At 40.7% G+C, this 14,593-nt stretch overlaps 1 protein-coding gene across 2 annotated transcripts in view; it reads right to left on the reverse strand.

The window, feature by feature from the left end:
- Positions 1-14,593, reverse strand: part of DUSP16 (dual specificity phosphatase 16) — a 121,451-nt gene that overhangs the window by 94,263 nt on the left and 12,595 nt on the right. The window contains exons 1-3 of one of the 2 annotated variants that reach the window (XM_038576825.1): positions 11,759-11,836; positions 10,331-10,435; positions 7,357-7,472 (exon numbers count right to left, since the gene is read on the reverse strand). The gene's annotated coding sequence lies outside the window, so the exon portion shown is untranslated. Of the gene's footprint in view, positions 1-7,356; positions 7,473-10,330; positions 10,436-11,758; positions 11,837-14,593 lie in introns of those variants that run through there. The other variant, XM_038576827.1, reaches the window with a different exon arrangement.

Raw genomic sequence — 14,593 nt, forward strand, 5'->3', positions numbered from 1 at the left:
CCCAGGAGCCCTACTGATGACATTCTTAAAAGAAATAGCAAAGTCAGGGTTGGAGGTCTGATTGGGGTGGAGGAGGTGGGTTGAGCTACATTTTAGACATGTCATATTTAGGTTTATGGTGGACAGTGAATTAAAAATATTTACAAGAAGCCACCACTGGCTACTGATGTTTTTTGACCATAGGTACGTTTTGGGAAGATTCATGAAAAGCAGGCACCTGGAGGATGGATGCCCACTGCAAAGTATTACCTGCACCTCTCCCCACAACCTCCATTTATTAGTAGGAATTAGCTTAACAAATGCAGAGCCCCTAGATGGGTTAACTTCCTGGCTGAGCAGCTCCCCAGGCAAGACAGATATCAAAGTAGTGAAGCGCCTAGGCTCTGGAGCCAGATCTGTTTGCATCCCATCTCTTCCACTTACTACTGTCTGATTTCAAGAAAATTAGCACTCCAAACTTCAGTTTTCTTACTTACAAAATGGAATAATACCAATTTCTATCTCATAGGATCGATGAGAGGATTAAATGAGATTCTTCGAGTGTAGCCCTTTATAAAAGGTTTATAAAATGCCATATAAATGTGGGGCGCCTGGGTAGCTCAGTGGTTGAGCATCTGCTTTGGCTCAGGTCGTGATCTTAGGATTCTGGGATTGAGTCCTGCATCAGGCTCCCTGCAGAGAGCCTGCTTCTTCCTCTTCTCCCTCTGCCTATGTCTCTGCCACTCTATGTCTCTCATGAATAAATAAATAAAATCTTTTTTAAAAAGATGTCATATAAATGCCAAGTATAGCTATGAATCCTGTCTTTCCTAGAGGTTATGAGTTATATTTCTTATCCATCCCTTGTGGTATCAAACATGAGAAGCCCTCTCTTCTAACTGCTGATCACTTTGCCCCCCTTAACAGTGGTCTTCTGCCTCTCCCTGTGTCTCAGTCCCTTTGGGAACTTTGCTACCTATGATTGTGTGAAGTCCTTGAATTCAGGCAGCATATTTGGGGCAAGATAGTCTCTCCACCCCCGGAGAAACCCACTGTATTAGTTTTCTATTGCTGCTCTAAATGAATCACCACATCCTTAGTAGCTGAAAACAACACAAACACATCATCTTATAGTTCTGGAACTCAGACACCTAAAATGGGTTCACTTGGCTAAAGTCAAGGTGTAAGCAGGGCTGTGTTCCCCTCTGGAGGCTCTAGGGGAAGATCCACAACCTTGTCCTTTCCAGCTTCTACAGGCTGCCTGCATTCCTTGGTTTATGGCCCCTTCTTCCATTCTCAAAGCCAGCAATGGTGGGTTGGGTTCTTCTTACATCACCAACCCTCTCTCTGGTTCTCCTCTATCCCTCCTCTTCTCCTCTTAAGGACCCTTGTGATTACACTGGGCCCACCTGGATAACGCAGAATAATCTCCCTGCGTTAAGGTCCACTAATTAGCAACTTTAATTCCTTTTATGACTTTAATTCCCCCTCCCTTTGCTATGTAGCCTAACATTCACAGGTTCTCAGGATTAGGACAAGGACTTTGAGGGATCATAATTCTGCTTACCACACCTTCCACAAAGAAAACTTCAAGGAGGTTTCCCCTGCTTTGTCCCTCTGCCTTGTAGGACCTGATTCACCAAATGATGAAACATCAATCACAATTTGATAATTGTAATAGTCACAATTAGGAGGCATTTCATGCTAAGATTTTTCTTCTGGTCTAATCATGATTCTGCTCAATGCTTAAAGATATATTTGCCCCCAAATCAGTGAATATTAACTAAAAATTTTTTAGAAAATAGTGATCCTCATAAACCTTCTCCAGCATGGGAAAGAAAGGTTTACCATCAAGTATTAAATTTTATAAATCATACAAATATCCATTCCATTTCTGAAACTAAACCACCTCACAAGTCCACTGTGATCATTACCAATACATTTCTTATTTCTTTTTTTAAAGATTTATTTATTTATTTGAGGGGGGCAGGGGCAGAGGGAGAGACTCTTCAAGCAGACTCTTCACTGAGCATGGAGCCCAGCATGAAGCTTGATCTCAGGATCCTGAGATCACAACCTAGGCCAAAACCAAGAGTTTATGCTCAACCGACTGAGCCACCCAGGCACCCCCTAGACTTCTTATTTCTCTACCAGAACCTCAACAGCCGTGTTTTCATTTTAGCTCCAATTGATGATTAATGGACAGCAGAGTATGTTTTAAGAAAGACAGGTGAAAAATATCAGGTTGCATGGCAAAGCATGTAAATATATCAGAGAATGGAATTTTTTTAAGGGGTAAAAGGCCATCAATACTATTTTAAGAGTACCAGGACCTCAAACACTTGTAGCTAAAAAATGGGTAAAACATCAATACCTTTGAGTTTCACTCTGAAATTCAGTATTCCTGTCTATTAAGCTTTCACCTCCAACACATATAAATGTGCTCAAGATATGTTGGTCCAAATGTTCAGTGATGATAATTTTTTAAAAATTTTTAATCATTGATCCTAATTTTCCAGTCTAGAGAGGAGGCTAGACTTAGTATGGGATATGGAACTGGAAAAATATTTAGCTTGAAGAACAGGAAAGGCTAACACTAGCTTTGGGCAGGACACTCAAGAGAAAGCAAGGAGAGCGAACCAACAAGTATTAAACATCTCTTATTGCCAAACACTACATTTAAATATATTGTCTCAGTTAATTCTCACAACTCCAATAGGTAGGCATTGTCACCCCCATTTCGAAGAGAAAGGAATTGAGGCTTCAAGATATGAAGAGACTCTTCCATAATCATATGGCTAGAAAGTGCCAGCACTGGGATTAGCATCCAATTCTACCTGACTCAACGCGCATTCATTCTCTTGCCACCACCCTCAACTGTGCTTTCCCGAGTCCCAGTTTCCTCATCTACAAAGTGAGAGAGTCAGATAATCTCCCAAGGTCCCTCACACTCTCACCATGTGGCCTCCATGCTTGGGAAGGGGATAGGAGATCAGGAGGGGGGGCTGTCTCTGGCACAAGGCAGAATGTCTTTCTCTCTTAAGTGGAAAAGAAGTAGGACTCCAGGTCCTCCTGTATGTCTTAACTCCTTGACCTCTGTAAGGAGGCCGCTGCTAGGGATTGTGCCACAAATGATGAGGGGACTCCCAATGCCCACCACTCTCTCTGTGCTCTCTCTCTCTCTGTCAAATACTCATTAAAAAAATGAAACAAGTTCTCCTTAGTGGAGCTGCTTTTTATGAATGTATATTTTCTTCTTCTTTTTTAAGATTTTTAAAATGTATTTATTCACGAGAGACATAGAGAGAGAGGCAGAGACATAGGCAGAGAGAGAAGCAGGCTCCCTGCAGGGAGCCCCGATGCAGGACTTGATCCCAGGACCCCAGGATAATGCCCTGAGCCAAAGGCAGATGCTCAACTACTGAGCCACCTAGGCACCCCTGAATTTACATTTTCAAAAACAAATCCATCAACACTCATTATTGAGAATCTTCCTGTGTCCAACACTGAGTTAAATGGTATTCAGGGGTTCCATAGGGGAAAGCAAGGATGTGTAGAGATAGTCTGTATTCTCAAGAAACTTACAACTAGGCGGGGGGGTGGGAGGTGGGACACAATTCATAAGGCAATTTTCAGAGGATGGGGTAAAATGCAGGACTAAACCATGTGGTCTAGACAATATGCACTACAGGAGTCCAGAGACCAGGAGGTCAATGTCAACACGGGCTGCAGTCCTCAGGTTAGGCTCCGTGAGAACTAGGGCAAAGACAACGTTCTTTACCTTGCATTCTGCACCAGTCTTCCTTGGCCTTCTCTGTAATTGTGAAATCCTAGTATGAACCTTTCACATAGTTCAAACAGTCTCAGTTTGGGAGGCTGCAGTGATGTCCTTCATACCATGTCATCTGAATGTCACTTCATCTTTATTGGCACATCTGGGAGGGGCAAAACCCCAATGGTATGCAAACACGGTCATGGATACTTGCTTCAAGCCATGGGAAGTTTCAAGCAAAACCAGTTTCTCAATAGAACAAATGTTGTGTAAGGTATAAGAAGCTTGAGAAACTAAAGGCAAAGCCTGTCACAGCAAGAACCAGATTTGAATGGGGACACTTTCCTGTCTTAGTCACCTCTTAGTCTGCATCTGGGACCCTTACCTGTGGAGACCCCAGGGATTTCTTTTACACTTTGGCCCAGAGAATAAGAACTTCTTATCTCCATAACCACAAACCCAATATGCCCATCCTCATGTGTACTCTACTGATAAGAGACTCTAGGTCTAAAACATTGGTTCAAAATTCTGGATCCTTCCTCACCCTCAGACAACTAAATGTGTGTCCCTTCCCTCAAATTCTACCCGAAATACAATCAGGGAATGCTATCCCAACAGATGGTCTGAGTTGATACGTAGTCTATTAAACTAAATATTCACTATAGGGGCACCTGGGTGGTTCAGTCAGTTAAGCATCTGCCTTTGGTTCAGACCATGATCCTGGGGTCCTGGGATTAAGCCCTGTGTCAGGGTCCCTGCTCAGTGAGGAGTCTGCTGCTCCCTATCCCTCTGCCTGCCACTCTACTTGTGCTCTCTCTCTCTCTGTCAAAAAAATAAATAAAATATTTAAAATAAATAAATAAATAAATATTCACTATATTTACTGGGTATCCTGAAAAAATACTAGATTTAGGGATATTTGCCAAACTAGCTGAAGACACAAAACTGATATATGGGAAATAGTATCTAAGCGTACTCTATACTAAATCAAAGGTAACTGGTTCAGAAATATGAGGAACTGATAAATATAGAATAAGGGAAAGATTTATAGAGGCAGGGTTTAGGATCAACCTTAAAGAATGGGAAGAATGTGGATAGAAAGGGAAGAGAAACTATGACATTCTAGAAAAGAGAATACTCTAACCAAAGGCAAGAAAAGTAGATGTATTCATGGAAAGCCAAGGCAGTCAGTCTGTCCGGAGGAAGGGTGGCAAGAATGAGCCTAGCAAGAATTTGTGGGAAATAAGATCATATGGATAGGATGAACTCATCAATAAAGTTAGCAAACATTTATTAAGTGCTGATTAGGCATCCAGCACTGTACTAGGTCTCTTGCACATAATAATAATAGCTTATACCTACTAGAGCTTACCGTGTGCCTTTATGGATATTATCTCAATTAACCATCACTACAGGCCTATGACATACACACTGTTAATATCTCCATTTTACAAATGAAAAAAATGAAACCCAGAGAGGTTAAGGAACCTGCTCCATATCATATAGTAATTGAGTGGAAACACCTCAATTCAAACCAAAGGAGTCACCTCAGGGGATCCCTGGGTGGCTCAGCGGTTTAGCGCCTGCCTTTGGCCCAGGGCGTGATCCTGGAGTCCCGGGATCGAGTCCCACATTGGGCTCCCGGCATGGAGCCTGCCTCTCCCTCCTCCTGTGTCTCTGCCTCTCTCTCTCTCTCTCTCTCTCTCTCTCTCTGTCAATCATAAATAAATAAATCTTTAAAAAAAAAGGAGTCACCTCAAATATGGGTTCTAAGCACAATACTAACTCGCTTCCACACATATTATCTCATTAAATCCCCATAAAGTTCCCTGTGGCATAAACGTCACTATCCACATTTTGCAAATGAGGATCCAAGGCTCCCAAGAGTCAGTGAATTGCCCAAGGTGGTTCTGCTGAGTACAGAACTGGCATTTGAAAGCAGGCCCACTAATTCCAAGTCCTTTAAATTTTCCATTACAACAGAGCTGCCTGGCAGAAAGTTTGTCTAGAATGGGATCAATTTAGGAGAAATTTTAATAGCCTGAAAAGGGCAAGAAGCCTATGTGATATAACAAGTTAATAACATCAGGGTTTTGAACAGACATGACTTGTTTGATAAAGACAGGTTTAGGTCTGGCACAGGAAATTGAATTGGGAAAAGACTGGATTTGATCACTAGGTGATAATAGAGGTGGTAAGGACCTAAAAATGGGCGTGGGAGGAGGGGGAGAAGGACAGAAACAATGATCAATATTGGAAGCCAAATCCAATCGTTCTCAGGGAATTAAACAGCTGAGGGCAATGAAAGGAGATTAAGTCAAAGAGGACTTTGCTTCTGGCCAAAATGACTTAATGGACTATTGACAGGGAATGAGAGGTTATAAAAGTAGCTGGTTTGTGGCAAAAAATGAAGGTTGTTTTTTGAACATGTGCAATCTGGTTGGTAGAACAATGACTGGCACATTCCAGAGGAAATGACCAGTAGACAGAGATGTGGCATTGGAGCTCAGGTAGAGAGAAGCTGTCGGTCACATCTGACAAATAAGCTATGCAGGACCACTGAGGGGGCAGACGAGTCAGATCCCAAGGAAAATAGGTTTTTCATAGTGTCAATAAGCCAGGAGTCAGCAGAGAACAAAAATGCAGCATAACAAAAGAAAAAGCCACAGGTCTGGACAAGTTGTTAGGGCCAAGGCAAAGAGATAAAAAATTAAAGGGACAGAACAACAAACGGGATCTCACTCATATCAAGGAGAAATGACCACTGAATAATTTCCTGTCCTGTTTCTGGTATTTTGGAGTGTTTCCTTATGGCAGGAGCCAACCCAGCATAATTGAGGAGACCCTGTAATCTGACCCTGCAGAATAACCAGGAATTTTGCAACAAGGAGTATACGATCCACAATAGTATAAGGAGAGAACTGAAGTCATCCAAAAAGTCCTCTTCACTGGAATGTATGCTTAAAACCGATTATTACAGTAAAACTTAGGTTATGGGGCGCCTGTGTGGCTCAGTTGGTTGAGCGTTTGCCTTCAGCTCAGATCATGATCCTGGGGTCCTGGGATCAAGTGTCACATCAGGCTCCCTGCTCAGCCGGGAGTCTCCTTCTTCCCCTGCCTCTCTTCTGGCTTATGTTCTCTCTCTCTCAAAATAAATTAAAAAAAAAGACTTTCTCCCTCTGTCTCCCTGCTGCACGCTCATGTGCACTCTCTGTCTCTAAAATAAGTAAATAAAAAAAAATTAAAAAAATAAAAAATAAAATAAATAAAATAAGTAAATAAAGTCTTAAAAAAAAATAAAGTGAGGGGGATCCCTGGGTGGCTCAGCGGTTTGGTGCCTGCCTTTGGCCCAGGGCACGATCCTGGAGTCCTGGGATCAAGTCCCTGCTCAGGCTCCTGGCATGAAGCCTCTGCCTGTGTCTCTGCCTCTCTCTCTCTCTCTCTCTATCATGAATAAATAAATAAATCTTAAAAAAAGTGAAATAAAGTAATAAAATAAAATTTAGGTTAGATGTCTTATACCACAATAAAAAAGGGAAGCATAAATATTATGGGTCCCCCTAAATTTCCAAAAGCCCATTTAATTTAGCATCTCTGGGACTTACCCTTTTATATCCAAGATCGTGATTTCCTTGCCCAGGTTGGTGACTATGCTGCTGAGGGAATGAAGGTACTTAAGCCAAGGATGTCACAGCTATGCTGTTCTCATGCCCCTTCCAATCTAGAAAAAGAATGAGATAGTCAATTATGGCCAATTTTCAGTGGAAACTCCTCTTCTGGCCTTTCTGCTCCCTCTGTCCTTTTGCCAGAACATTGAGAGCATGATCCATTGGCCATAGCTCCACCCTCTGTGACCTCTTCTGCCCGACAGAATGAAGAAAGTGAGACATAGAGCAACTCAGCCAATACCTGGGAGGGACTAAAATGAGACAAGAACCCAGGAGTACCCTGATGTCAGTTCTTGCATGTTGCTTTTGGGACACTTTCTTTTAAAGTTTTAGGTCTTTTTAATTGGCTTCACAGACATCACCTCCAAGCCTACACACAATTGCTTTTCTGCTTAGGATACAACTTGGTCCTGGTTCAGGGGTCATCCATGAACCCACAGTCTTGGACATAGCTAACAACACAGGGTTCCTCGCCGCTTACAAGTAAGGAAACAAGGCCCAAGGTTATGGAGTGGCTTGCCCAAAGGCATACACCTGGTTAATTGCAGAACACGAAGGAGACACAGGCTTTCTGATCCACTCTCTAAATCTCTTTTAGCTAGACAAAGAGATCCCAGCTGAAATACTTGGAATTCTATTTTTATTAAAGCTTTGCTTTCCCCATGATTGGTCTCTTCTGCTGCCCTTTTTCTCAAAAGATGTTTGAAATGCCTGAAAATGCTAGATTAGGGGTCCAGTAGAGATGGTAGCAGGAGCAGTGGAGTGGAGAAACTCACTGGTTACCCACAAAACCATCACAGACAGCTCCAGGGGAACCTGTGTGTGCTAGAACTCTCTAGTCCTTTCTGCCATTGCCCTGTATTGACTGATCTCTGCCTCTGAAATCCTTGATTATCAAAATCAATAGGCAGCTGGTCAGCTTGGGCGGGGCCCTCCAAGGCTATGGCAAGATAGAGGAATGACAGCACAGCTCATCATAAACAGATTTATCAGGCAAACTTCAGGAAAAACTGGTTGCTCAAGCTTGCCACCTCAAGAAAAATAGTTTTGTGTTAAGTTTGACATGATGTGAAATGGATGTACGCAAGTTTGTTCCATTGCTACACTCATCTGGGGAGCTTTTTGTGGGTCACTTCACCCAAAAAGTTCCTCCCCAACCCCCAGAGATAATTCAAGCTATAAAGTTAACCAGAGAAATGGATTATCTATTTTCACCAAGCCTCTAAATCTTTTCTACGGTCATTTTCTGCAAATGTGAGAATTCAAATTTAGAACTTGAAAGTTATAGTCATATAGTCATAAAATAATAGAGCTGTATGGGACTTGGAAGTCATCTAATCCAGCTCCTAATTTTGCAGTTGAGGAAACTGAGGTTTTCCAGTTTTAGGATATTGTACTTCTACTATGCAGCCTAGGATTACACTCATTTCTTTAAAAGCCCAAACTGCACTGTCAACTCTAAGGAGCTAGTGGTCAATATAAAACCTACAGTGTTTTGCACATAAATGTTGCTCAGCTAGATTTTCCACACCCCAGGTTTATATCGTACATTTCCTAAAATTTTGTTCAGGGGTTTACATTTTCCCTTTCCACTCCTTTCTTTTTTTTTTTTTTAAAGTTTTAACTCCATATTCCAGCCTATGGTTTGAATTTTGGTTCTGTCTTGAGTTTTTTTTTTTTTTTTTTAAGATTTTATTTATTTATTCATGAGAGATACAGAGAGAGAGAGAAGCACAGACACAGGCAGAGGGAGAAGCAGGCTCCATGAAGGGAGCCCGACATGGGACTCGATCCGGGTCTCTAGGATCACACCCCGGGCTGAAAGCAGCGCTAAACCGCTGAGCCATCAGGCTGCCCTGTCTTGAGTTGCTTAAGGGCATTTGGGAAAGAGGAAGATCCTTTGCTAGTGTGCACTTTGCAGTATGCTTGCCATCTCACATTTAATAGCTGAATTGTTCTAAATAAAACTCTACAAAAAGCGTTTAATTTTCTAATTCTCCCACCTCATTTTGTAGGTCCTCAGGGAAGATGGACAATTTTTCTCCCTTGTTACATGAAGGAGCTCTAGAATGGGCCTTTCCTCCACAGGGCAGAAGAATATTCTCACAGTTTGTATCTTATCGGGAACTGGTGTGCCCGGGGTAATGTGGTGAAAGGCCACCCTCTCAACTCCGGAGTGGAGGAGTCTTTTTTATGTCCATTTTGATGTATCATTTAATGATTTATCTTCCATTAGCCATGAAAGCTGGAGGAAGCAAGAAATTTAGGGAGGAAAGGAAGAATTTCCTAACCTCTTTTGTACTCCAAAGAATTGTTGTATGCAAGAGGAGAACTAACTTGAGTGAAATATTGTCATCACTTTATACTGTAAACAGCCAGAAACCTCAGAATTACCCCTGACTTCTTCCTCTCCTTCATCCCCCATCTTTAATAATAAGAATGGCTGACACTTATCAGGCACTTGCCATGTGCCTGATACCATGCTAAGTACTTTACAAGCCTAATTTAATCTTCATAACAATTATCATGATTTAACAGACTGGTACTTTTAAGAGATTAAATTACTCACTTGAATTCACACATTTAGCAATGGCAGGGTCAGACTTATTCTCAGGTTACTGTGATTCCAGAGTCCCAAAGTTTACCCACCATAAGTTTAGTCCAGGTCCTCTGAGAGAGCCATCAAACTAAAATGTAGGTTTGACCCACATGGATCATGGAGGAAGGAAGGAGAGAAGGAAAGAAGGAGGGAAGGAGGTGGGAAGGCTGGTTGAGTGGAAGAATCATAGACTACAGTTCATTTCTAAGAAAGTTCAGCAAAGCTGATGAAGCATCTGGAGCTGAAATTGCTTACAGAAAAGTCCCACATTTCTGAGAAATGGGTCTGTCTTGGTATCCCTCCCATACTCACCAATAAAGCAGCCTGCTGGAAGCATGACTCAGCAAAAAGCAGTGATGGACTTCAGAGCACAAAAGCTGGCCGTATCAGTCAATTGTGATTCTTTCTGAGAGGTACCTTTTTAAAAAAGATTTATATATTTATTATTATTTTAGAGAGGAGGAGAGGGAGAGGGAGAATCTCAAGCAGACTCCCCACTGAGCACAGAGTCTGAAGCAGGGCTAGATCTCATGAACCTGAGCTCCTGAGCCGAAATCAAGAGTTGGACGCTTAACTGAGCCACCCAGGTGCCCCTGAGGGTACATTTTCATTGCTGCCTTATTGTGTTATACTATCTCTTCAAGCAAATCTGCTGATTTTGTCTTCAACAGATGTCTCTACCTACTTCCCTAGTTCAGGCTTCTGTCATTGCTTACCTAGACAATTCCAGTAATGCTTTAAATTATTTCCCTACTTCCAGTCTCAATATCCTTAGAACATTTCCTGCAAGGCTACTGGGGTGATCCACTATATAAGTCCAGCTATGTCAAAACCCAGTTTAAGAATCTAGGTAGAGACATTTTTTTTCAAGTCTTAGAATAGGGGAGCACCTGGGTGGTTCAGTGGTTGAGCATCTGCCTTTGGCTCAGGATGTGATCCTGGGGTCCTGGGATTGGGTCCTGCATCAGGCTCCCTGAAGGGAGCCTATGTCTCTGCTTCTCTCTGTGTGTCTCTCATGAATGAATAAATTTAAAAAATCTTAGAATAGGTATGAGGATCCTCTAACATATAAATAACAAGAATCCCACCAGCTTTCATTAATTAGGCTAATTTCAAAACTGTCTTGTATTTTCTTGGTAAGGTCATCATTATGGTATTTATTTAGGAGGTTATTCCAGTTACCACATATAATTCATCTATTTAAAAACCCTTCAAACATTTGTAAGATAAAACCCAAGTTTTTGACCCCAGGACCTGGCCAGTCATTATTTCTCCAGCATCATTCCAGCCATTCCGTACCTGGCATTCAATGCTTTGAAAACAAAGTACTGAATTTTTTTGTAGTTCCTGCTATACGGTACCACATATCCATGCCTTCGTTTATGCTCTTCCCTCTATCTGGGTTGCTATTCTGTCTTCTCCTCCTCTTCCTTTTGTGCCTATTTGAATCCCATTCTAGATTTGGCTCAGCTGCCATCCCCCTTGAAGCTTTCTATGGTTCATACACACCCCAACTCAAAGATCACTTAGTCCAATTTCTAGTCTAATTCAGGAATTCTATCTAAGGCATCCAGGCACAAGGTCATCAGAGGGAAAGCTCATGACTTCACAAGGCAACTGGCTTTGGCCTGTCCTCATGGTTATATAAGTCAGTCAAAATCACTTCTTATTTTGTTTCATGAGGGAGTCCGTCTGTTCCTCTTTGTCTCTTGTGTGGATGGTAGTTAAAATAGTACTCACCTGAAGCTTCAGGATGAATGGGAGCTAGAATTTAGAAGCCTAACTGAGAAATTCTCTTGGCAGGTCCTGTAGAGGTGATCTCTAGCTTTCAATTTCCTGATCTCATGGGGGGGGGGGGGGCAGAGCGATGGTGGAAATGATGATGAGGAAAGACAAAGTTTCCCAACATGCCATTTGTCATTTCCCTCTGGTTGTAATTTCTGAACTTTCTCACTTTGTATTTCAGAGCTCCTATCTGTAACTCACCAATGTTTCAAGAGACCTTCAGAATGTCTGCAGGCTTCAAGAGGGAGGATGTAGCCTATGGCAAACCACATAAAGGACAGAATTCAGTCACAGTGACTGTAGTTGCCAAGTTTCCACATTAGTAAAATCTCCCTTCTTCCAAGACTGAAAGGTTGCATCTCTAACCAAATACTTAGAAGGGAGATACCCTAGTATGGAGGAGAAGACAATGAACAAAGGCTGGTTCTGGGATTGTGGGGTGTGAAGCATGATGAACATGAACTTTCTTTATCCACATTCGAGCACAGACCAATTATTTGTGTTTCCAATTTTCAATAGGTACTACCTGATTTCATGCATTTTAGTGGGCTCAGTACAGTGGCTCGCTCAGTTAACACCTGGACATCGTCAAGTAGTTTCAGCCAAAGGTTTATTTATACAAAAAAAATTATAATATATATACTCAAATCAGGAAAATAGATATGAATCAATGTTGTTTACACTGCTATATTAGAAATGAAAACAATAAAAATCATACAGGCTGTTAAGAATCATTAGATTATCTTACTAGCCATTGTTAGTACAAACAGCATAAAACTACATTTCTTATTGGCACTTGAGTATAGATCATCTGGAAATATAAACATGAAAATAGAGTGATGAAAGGAAATCAGTTCTGTTAGAATTTTTAAATTTTAATGTAAACTTATAAAAAGACTTTCTTTTTCTAGAGCAGTTTTAGGTTTACAACAAAATTGAGGGAAGGTACAGAGATTTCTCATATATCCCCACCCCTCACACATGGGTAGCCTCTCCCATTCTCATCATTCCCAAGAACGATTCATTTTCCACCGAGGATGAACATACTTGACACATCATAATCACCTAACTGCCATATTTTGCCTCAGGGTTCACTCTTGGTGTTGTACCATCTATGAGTTTTGACAAATGTATAATGACACATATCAATCGGTATAACATGATATAGAGTAATTTTACTGCCTTAAAGCCATTAAGCTTTAAAATGTATTCTAAAGCAGCTACTAAAACCATTGATACACTGCTGAAATAGGCAGATCAATGGAAAGAGGTAAACAGTCTGGAAATGGACCCAAGTGCAAACAAAATAACTTTTATGATAAAAGCAGCATTCCAAATCAATGGGGAAAATATTCAATAAATTATGTTGGGATAAGGGGTTAGTTTTTTAGAAAAAATAAAAGTAGAGCTGTAGTTTCCTCTGAACATCCAGAATACATTACAGGTGGACAAAAGACTTAAACATAAAAATGAAACCATAAAAGTACTAGAATAAAACAATGAATTTTTATAATAATCTTGTCATGGAAAAGGCTTTTTCTAAGTATGACAAAAAATCCAGAAGTCATAAAGAAAAGATCAATAAATATGACTACTTACAAATGGAATCTTTTGAATAAAACATACATTCAACAAAAAAAGTCAAAGATAATACTCTGGGCAAAAAAAAAAATGGTTAACACATATGATATCAGTACTAATTCCTGTAACATAGAGAGAGCTTTTAGAAATCTAGAAGAAAAAGAGCTACTACTCACAAAAGAGTGAGCAAAAACATGAACTGGTAGTCCCCAGAAAAAGAACTGCAAATGCCTCAGCACGCACGCACACACACACACACGCACACACACACACACAAAGAATACCCAACCTCACTGCCAATTCAATACATGCAAATTAAAATAGCACTGAGATACCATTTTTTGACATATCAAGTTAGCAAAGTTTTAAAAGTTGGATAACAAAACATGTCTGGCAAGTGGGGAAATGTGCACTACTAGTAGAAGAATATATTTCATCACCCTTTTGGAAGAAAATTTGGCAATTTCTGCCAAAATTCAAGTGCACATATACTTGACCTAGAGGCCCTTCGTCTAGAAAGCTGCCCTTCAGATAAATTCACATGACAACAACAAGATCTATAATCAAAGTTGTGTGTTTCTGCATGGTCTAACTAGTAAAAATAGAAACCAGAACAAGAAATAAATTCTGAGGGAGACAGAACGTAAAGACTGCTAACTCTGGGAAACGAACTAGGGGTGGTAGAAGGGGAGGAGGGCGGGGGGTGGGAGTGAATGGGTGACGGGCACTGGGTGTTATTCTGTATGTTAGTAAATTGAACACCAATAAAAAAAAATAATTAAAAAAAAAAAAAAAAAGAAATAAATTCTGAAGGGAAAGAAAAAAACCACTGAAGAAAGAAGATCGTGTCTCATATACACTGATATGGAATAATATCCAATGTATGTTGTCCATTGAAATACGCACAATAGCATGTTTTATATAATAAGTCCATTTGTATAAATACAAAAGGGAGATACCTATACTTTTTATAATGCGTAGAAATTTTGTGGAAGGATATACACTGGTTGACTCTGGAGAGTGAGTCAGAGAGATGGGGTAGAGGTTCTCACCTTTGACTTTATAACCTTCTTTACTGCTTAAATGTTTTATCAGAGACACATATTCCTTTTGAAATAAAAAGCTATCCTTTTTTTTTTTTTTTACTTTTACAAATGAAAAAGAGAACTTCCATCTTGCTAAAGAAAATTCCTGTAAAGAATATTGAGT

Source organism: Canis lupus, chromosome 27 (assembly GCF_011100685.1).
Source record: "Canis lupus familiaris isolate Mischka breed German Shepherd chromosome 27, alternate assembly UU_Cfam_GSD_1.0, whole genome shotgun sequence".
NCBI classification, from domain to species: Eukaryota; Metazoa; Chordata; class Mammalia; order Carnivora; family Canidae; genus Canis; species Canis lupus.